Below are 6,893 nucleotides of genomic sequence, written 5' to 3'. Positions count from 1 at the left end.
ATCTGACGAAACCATAGTAATCCCATTGGACGAGATCGAGATCAACGAAAGCCTCAACTTCGTGGAAGAACCTGTGGAAATTATGGATCGGGAGGTCAAATGAACGAAACTAAGCCGCATCCCAATTGTGAAGGTTCGATGGAACGCCAAGCGAGGGCCGAAATTCACTTGGGAATGCGAGGATCAAATGAAGCTTAAGTATCCCCATCTTTTTTCTTAGTTATCTTGTAATAACATGATTGTTTGAACTCCAATTTCGGGACGAAATTCCCTCTATCGGGGGGGGGGGGGGGATGATGTGACAACCTGAAATTTATTCCATCACCGTAACCCGTTTTCCGTTAATAGAACTCGTTCTTATTAAACTTTTCCGTTAACATTGGGATCAGACAAATAAAATTTGAACTTTTATTATGACTTCATAAGGATTGGAATAAATTAGGAATGCAGGAAACACCCTCAATATATTCTTTTAAAAAGTTTTAGTTACAAACAAGTTAAAATACGACCATTTAATCGGGTACGGCCATAAGCCCCGTTTAACGTCGGTATCGAGTAGAATTCCACCTGGCCACAAAATCAAACCCTATATAAGGGTTGAGTGGTCACCAAGTTAGAACTTTTACCACTCTAGTCCCTCTCCATCTCTACTCTCTCTCTCTCTCTTCAAGGCCTGCTTCTTCCAAAATCTACTAGTTTCCGCTTCCAAACTATAAGTACTCTTACCCTAGATTGTTCTACAACTCATTACATGTCATTATAGCTTGAAAATTGTTCAAGAAGGCCAAGAGTAAGGAGTTTACGGCCCAAGAACACTCTAGGGATGTAAACCCCTAAAAGTGTGCCAAAATGCCCTTAAATCTCTTCCTTAGGCTTAGAGGCTAACTTAGAACATACCCTAGAAGTGTTTTAGACATTAAAGCTTATGTTTATAGGCTTGAAAGAGGGTTTACGGCCGAAGAACACCCTTAGGCCGTCAACTCCCTTAAACTATGCAAATTGAGCCTTTAACCCCCTATTTAGCCTTGAACCTTCACATAGAAAGTTGTGGGGGTAAACTAAGGACCTCAAAACGAAGTATAAGGGGTGTCCAAGAGTTCACGACCCTAAACCATGGGGTTCACGACTGTAAACTCCCAAGGAGTGGTCATAGGACCGCAAACTCCAAGGGAGTGTCCCTTTTGAACCTTAAACACCCCTCAAGCCTTGTAAATAGCCTTAGAAACCCTTCATAGAGACACAAGAGACTTGAAAACACACAAATACACTCCTCCCATGAGTTTACGGCCGTAAAATCATGGGGGAGGTGGCTCCTCAGCCGTAAACTCACCTAAGGTGAGTATGTGATGAGTAAACTCCATAGGGAGGCCTAAAGCTCCTTCCTTGCAACCCATTAGCCTTCTAGCACTTGACCATAGAGCTTTTCTTCACCTTAGGATGTCTATATGTGTTGAATTAGTTTTATAATCACTACTTACTTGTAAACATATGTCTTCATATGTTACTAGGGTCATAGAGTGTATACAAGTCTTTACTTGACACCCAACACTCATCCGACACTTCCGCCCGATCTACTCGCTACAGGTGAGTTCATACCCCTTAATTAACCTTTTTAAATGTTTTTACATGTTTTAGGGGGATACAAGTAAATGCAACAAGTTCTACTTCCTAATCATATGTGATTTATAACTTACAACCAAAAAGGATTTTCTATACTTCTAACTATTTGTCTATAAAACTGTTTTAAATATTTATCAAGCGCATTTTCTAAGCTAAATTGTTGTTAAACTATTTTCAAAACTGTGTTTAAACTATTTTTCTTTTAAACTATATCGACATTAATATATTTATATAAATAAGACTTGAAGGACTTAGGACCGATAGCTCACCTTATTTCCTGTTCTTGTTTGATTGTGGGCTTAGGGTATTTTGTTATCCGTCCGACTGTCGTTGATTTCTTAGTTATATATCATATATATTTGTGTTAGATATGAAAGTATTCATCTTATACAATACCTTTGTATATCAAAGGCATGCGACTCCACACTCTATTTAACTATAATAGGTATAGTTAATACTACTGCTCGTTACCTCTATCACTATGATACCTGCTATAATTACTACTATCACGAGTTAAGACACGTTTAAGAGAACACTCTCTATACTATACTAAAAGTCACTATACTATAATACAAGAGAATACACTAATACATCATATAACACACTATCCCTCTATACGACACTCTACTATGTAAATACCATGTAATCAGGGCTTCCCGAAAGGAAAGCAACACTACATGTATAGATGTATACATGACGGACGCTATTACATCCCGACTGTTAATTACGGTCTGAGCCGACTAGTCCCAGGGATGGCACTACATCACTACACTACAGATGATCGGAAAGGTCATCGGGACCTCTATAATCACTCAGTTTGGTTACATGAGAAATCACATCCATATCCAAATTAACACACTAAGACTTAAAGTCCAAGCTAATTTCGCGAAGTAAATAAATATATATTGAAGTTTACAACACTACTATAGTCAACCAACAATATTCTGACTCATCTACGTTACTCTTATGAAATTCGTTACCTTATTTTTAACACTGAAAGTTTTAAATGAAAATACTTTTACACACTCAAAGGATTTAACTTACAAATATACAATACTGGAAAATATAGGATTTTCTAGGGATTTCTACTACTCTCAACGTTTATTTCAGCTTTTATATTACATGATTGTAAACATTTGTATACAAGCAATGACACTAAAATCTTATGAACTCACCAGCTTTATACTAATACTCGTTTTCAAAATAACTTGTATCCTCAGGTCAAAGATAGACAGGTACTGATGTAGCTTTTGAGAAGATGGAGCATATACAAGACCCATCTTTTATTTTTGTTATACTTTTGATGTCTATTAATTGTACAGAACACGTTTGTATTTACAATTACTATATTAATGCAATGGTTGTTGTCGCTTGTTTTTACTATTATGCAATTGTTATGATAATGTACATGACGTCCTCCACCACAGAACATATTCCGCCGTTCTCGGTTTTGGAGTGTGACAAGATTAGAAGGGACGCGAGTTTTGAGCAACCTACTAGACAAGTTAAGAGCCTTAACTCAACATGTATACCAACAGGGGTGTAACCCTAATTTCAGGGTTTTGCACCCTATTTAAGCATCCCAATCCCCACATGTTGGTCTCAATTCCATCCTCCAAGTTCTAAACCCTAAATCCATAAACCCTAATGCATTTGTGAGCTTGTGAGCCATATTTGAGTAAATTTTTGTGTGTGTTGAAGCTTGTGAAGGATGGAGAAGCTTGGGGAATCAAGAAGAAGCAAGTAAATATAGAGACTCCATTCATCGTCATCATTTTCTGGTAAACAAATCCCAAACTTGCTTAGTGAATTCTTAGATAATCTTATTATCACTTTATTGGGTTTTTGGTCTAAGAAGCATGACCTTTGGGAAATGGACGTCCTAAGTGTGTATACCATCAGATCTAGAATCATGGAGGGCATTCATGGCATAAAGGAGCAAACTTTATGGCCATTGAAGCCACATGCAAGCTATATGATGTCATTTCAGCCTTTTAAGCTCCAAAAGGCCATGCATGGAGAGAAAGGTGGAAGCTTCACCTGTTCATATAGTGTCTAGGGTCTAGATCTTAGTTTGTGTGTTTTAGTTTGGAGTATTGATGGCTTGTGAACCAAGATCTAGGTCCTAAAAAGTTAGGGTTTGAGCTAAATCCATTAAGTAAGGGTATTAACGGGTAAAGTTGGAAACTTTACCCTTAAAAGGACATTCTCAGAGTATATGTAAAGTTTCAAGCTGAGATTTAAAGAATAGGGGCTTAATCCGTTAAGATGGATTAACAAACTAAAGAACTCGTCGAGTCCATAAAGGAACTCTACAACTTGGTTCGAAATGCCCCGACCAAGTAGAAGGAAAAACTTGATGAGTTTAGGATGGACTCTACGACTTATAATGATTTGTCCCGACTCTGTAAAGGGCAGAAATCGACGAGTCTTGGAGGGACTTGACGAGTTGACTCGTTTTAACACGATTCTGCTCAGCATGGAAACTCGGCGAGTCACAAGGATGACTCGATGACTTGAGTCAACTCGGGATGTTTACTTTGACTTTAACTGGACATTGACTTTGACCTTGACCTTGACTTTAACCAAGGTTGACCCATGAAAGGGTCTTGTGTATAGAATGGTATCTAAGGAGTTGTCTCTGTATAGGGCATGAAGAGATCCGGTTACAGGAGCAGAGACGTTCATCTATTTCACCCGATATTTGAGGTGAGTTTTCCTCCAGAATGAAGAGGTCGAAGGCACCAATTCTGGCTCGTTTATGTATGTTAGCATATGTCGAACTAACTTCCGATGCTGGGTTCTGCCCGATATAGGTTTATATGTTTCCAAACTTTGTTCCAATGCCAGGGAAAGCCTAAGGAATGTTTGTATGCTTGATTTCTTCGAGATTTTTGCATGTGTTTGTTTGTATGTTTACGGACTTCGGTCCAATGTCAGGGCAAGCCCGATAAATGTTTATATGTTTCTGGATGTCGGTTCGATGTCGGGGCAAGCCCGAGGAATGTTTATATGTTCATGTTATGTGTTTATTTTATATGTATTTATTGATATGCTTATAGATACCGACCTTTGCTCGATGCTAGGTGGGGCCCGATGTCGGACTTCGATCCGATGTTGGGTGGGGCCCGATGCCGGAGCTCGGTCTGATTCCAGGTGGGGCCCGATGTAGTGGTCAAGGCCCAATGTATGTTATTATATGATTATGTGAATATATTTATCATATGTGGCAGTTTGGGAGACTCACTAAGTTTCGTGTTTACAGTTTTCAATTTTGGTTTCACGTACTTCCGCTAGTAAGGGGAAGAGCTCGAGGTGACTGCATGGCAGACACCACAACGTTTAGCATGGGATGATTTACTCTGATGTTTTGATATATTATTTTGATACATTGACAGGTGTTTATGATATTTTTGAGATACATGGCTTATGATTTTTATATGATGAATGATATTTATGGTTTTATTGATAAATTAAAAATGAAATTTTTTGTCAAGATTTTTGGGATGTTAAAACAGTCCTTTTGGGTTGCCTTCAAACCTCGAAATTGAATTGGATAGCTTTTAGAGAGAGAAGAATGATTTATTAATTTATTACTTGGTTAACAAATTAATTAGAAATCAAAAAATAAATGATTAATTAATCTATTATGGATATAATATATTAACTAGAGATCATATTCTTTAATTAATATTTAATCAAAAATTAATTTGGAATTAATTTTGGGGTTAAAGGAATTTATAAAATGTGGAGGGACTAAAGGAGAAAAGTTACAATAGTTGAGCATTGGTCAATTCTAGAACCTCCCTAAAGAGGGGGAACGACATCTAAATTACTCTTAGGGTTTTCTTGGGTTCTAAGGGTGCCTTGGACGCCTTAGGGAGGTAGTTAAGGGATTAGCGTCATTTTGGAGATACCTGCCTAATCCGATACCTTCCTAACAACTATATAAACCTCCTTAGGGTAGAATTTCAGCCATGACTTCTTTCTAAGTGCCTTGGATGAAATTTAAGCTTCTCATCTTTCTCTTGCTCTCTCTCTCTCTCTCTCTCGTTCTCTCTCCCTCTCTCTCTTGCTCTTTCTTTCTCTCTCTCTCTCTCTATATATATATATATATGTGTGTGTGTGTATATATATATATATATATATATATATATATATATATATATATATAACTTTCCTTGGTTGCTAGGTTTGTTTGTGAGCCATTAAAGGCGCAACACTTATGGCGCTTGCTACCAAAGGTTTTTCAAGCTAGGATTAAGATTGTTATTACTACATAATAATCAAAGGTATGTTTTTCTAACCCTAAATTTGAATTTCGAAATTATTCTTGTAGTATTAGGGTTTCCCAGTTGATGTTCAAATACTTGTATGTTAAATTAGAGAAAACATAGATTAGGACAATTAGGGTTGCATGCACACATAAGATTGTTTGTTTTGCTCAAAACCCATCTATGGTATCAGAGCCTTGGCTTGTTTTCTATTGAGTTTAATACAATTGGTTGAATTTGATCAATTAGGGTTTATGGCAATTAAACCCTTAGGGCTTGGAATTTTCGCAATTAGGGTTTTCAAAACCCTAGATTTCGAAAAAAAATTGAAAGGGTTTAAACCTTTCCCTTGTCCCTCATGATTCGAAAATTAGGGTTTCCTAACCCTATGGATTTTCGAAATTATGGCAAGGATTGAAATTCTTGCCTTCCTCCCCAGGATTTGCCAGATTTTGGAAATTAGGGTTTTGGTAGAGGTTTCTTAATTTTAGCAATTATCCCCTTATTTGATTAACTGAATAATTGTAAGATTTTGTTTTCTCCCTTCCATAATTTCGAAAATAGCTAGATATGGTAGAGATTTCTTATTTTTAGTAATTATCTTCTTACTTGTTTAACTAGATAATTGCTAGATTTTGTTTGATCCCTTCCATATTTTTGAAAATTATTAGGGGAGTGGAATAGGTTAAATTATGTTGGCTAGTTTAATGGATAATCCAAAAATTTATTTAATAAATTAATTAAATGTTTAATTAATTAATAATTATTAAATCATTTGGTTTAAATTTAAATTTAAATTAAAATTGTTTTAATTTTTGAAATTTAGTAATTAAACCTAGTATTTTGAAATGTTTAAAATGCACCTTATACTATATGTAAAATTAAATGTTAAATATTTACTATATGTATAAGACAAGTCAGTCGAATCACTAGTATGTCTCATTCTCAAAGTCGATCTATAAGGGGAGTTTAAGGAGGCGACCTATAAAATGACCGTTA

Source organism: Lactuca saligna, chromosome 4, assembly GCF_052625555.1.
Source record: "Lactuca saligna cultivar CGN05327 chromosome 4, ASM5262555v1, whole genome shotgun sequence".
In the NCBI taxonomy this organism is placed as follows: Eukaryota; Viridiplantae; Streptophyta; class Magnoliopsida; order Asterales; family Asteraceae; genus Lactuca; species Lactuca saligna.
Note: the sequence above shows the minus strand (reverse complement) of the source record.